Source organism: Muntiacus reevesi, chromosome 9 (genome assembly GCF_963930625.1).
Source record: "Muntiacus reevesi chromosome 9, mMunRee1.1, whole genome shotgun sequence".
Lineage (NCBI taxonomy): Eukaryota > Metazoa > Chordata > Mammalia > Artiodactyla > Cervidae > Muntiacus > Muntiacus reevesi.
Window position 1 is genome coordinate 4587478 of NC_089257.1, and position 2323 is coordinate 4589800.

The window sequence follows — 2323 nt, forward strand, 5'->3', positions numbered from 1 at the left end:
TATCTTTCAGATGTATGCCTAGGGTGGTATATTTATAATTCAAAATTAATACAACTAAATAATAAACTGAATATAAATAAGATAAATAATGTAGTTTAAAATTAAGTTAAAATAAGTTTAAAATAGTTTAGTCACAAAACAATGTTGTTATTATTTTTAATAAAATTCACTTTAAGAAGGTTAATTTAAGAGGAGCTTATATATTTAGAGTATAAAAAGAACTGCTATCCAGATAAGAATAGGTGTCTTCAGTTAATAAGTCCCCTATCGTAAGTTTGGGTAGAGCTTACGGTTCCTGCCTGTTTTTCTTATCCCTTGTAGATAGCTGTGGGTTTTTATTTATGACACCTAAAATGCCAAGAAATGCCAAGAAAAAAAGAAAAAAAATCGTCTCTTTCAAGAAGTCCAGAACTCAGCTCTTTCTTGAGTATCTCTTGCTGCTGAGATCTCCCTGCCCACAGCGGTTGCCAGAGCTCTATGTGGCCATCTGCAGAACCCTGCCCTGTGAAACTATCGTGAGTGACAGGGATGTGGTTTCTTTCGAGCATCACAGGCTGGAGGGTTTGTCCTTGCAACACTGGATTCTCTTCACAGCGTGACTGCCTGTCTGTAACTCCAATGTCATAGACCATTCCTGTGTGCCTAACACCCTTTGTTGAAACTTGTCTGCATGGACACTCACACCATTGGATTCTGTTACTGCCAACTGTAGATTCATTTACCCATTAAAACATTTCCTTCAGAATGGGAGAAAATAATAGCAAACAAAGCAACTGACAAAGAATTAATCTCAAAAATATACAAGCAACTCCTGCAGCTCAGTTCTGGAAAAATAAGTGACCCAATCAAAAAATGGACCAAAGAACTAAACAGACATTTCTCCAAAGAAGACATACAGATGGCTAACAAACACATGAAAAGATGCTCAACATCTTCTTTATCAGAGAAATGCAAACCAAAACCACAATGAGGTACCATCTCACGCCGGTCAGAATGGCTGCTATCAAAAAGTCTGCAAACAATAAATGCTGGAGAGGGTGAGGAGAAAAAGGAACCCTTTTACACTGTTGGTGGGAATGCAAACTAATACAGCCACTATGGAGAACAGTGTGGAGATTCCTTAAAAACTGGAAATAGAACTGCCATATGACCCAGCAATCCCACTACTGGGCATACAGACCGAAGAAACCAGAATTGAAAGAGACACGTGTACCCCAATGTTCATCGCAGCACTGTTTATAATAGCCAGGACGTGGAAGCAACCTAGATGTCCATAGGCGGACGAATGGATAAGAAATCTGTGGTACATATACACAATGGAATATTACTCAGCCATTAAAAAGAATGCATTTGAATCCGTTCTAATGAGGTGGATGAAACTGGAGCCTATTATTTAGAGCGAAGTAAGTCATAAAGAAAAACAACAATACAGTATATTAACACATATATATGGAATTTAGAAAGATGGCAATGATGACCCTATATGTGAGACAGCAAAAGAGACACAGTTGTAAAGAACAGACTGTTGGACTCTGTGGGAGAAGGTGAGGGTGGGATGATCTGAGAGAACAGCACTGAAACATGTATATTATCATATGTGAACTAGATCACCAGTCCAGGCTCGATGCATGAGACGGGGTGCTCAGGGCTGGTGCACTGGGATGACCCTGAGGGACTGGATGGGGAGGGAGGTGGGAGGGGGGACACATGTACACCCATGGCTGATTCATGTGAATGTATGGCAAAACCACCACAATATTGTAAAATAATTAGCCTCCAACTAAATAAATGTTAAAAAAATTAAATGAGAACAGATTATAGAATGTGTCAAGCTACAGAATTGCTGTGTGTACAACATGAGCTATGATTAATAACTACAATATCTTTCTTTAGTTCAAAGTGATATCATTTTCAACTTTTATAAAGAAATACAGTTTTTGAGTTTACAGTTTAAAGAACACCCTAATGAGGGTCAGAAATTGTCAAAGTTTTTCTCACATATTTGTTAAGCAAAAACTAAAAGTAAAAAATGATGCTTTAAATGCAAAAAAAAAAAAAAAAAAACAAAAACCAAAAAACAACCCAACAACAACCCAAAACATTTTCCCTTGACGGTGTCCTATGTGGACATCTTGTGCTCCCTAAAGACTTATGATTTGGAGCGGAGGTGCCTTGTCCTCTCCACCTGTGTCCACATCACAATTTTCATCTTAGCTGTGTCCTACTCATTTGTTTTTGCGCCCTTATATTTGCAGCCAACCCAAGGCTACATTTTACATCATCATAACTCCTGGCTGAACTCCTTAAACATGCTTTCTGTGCC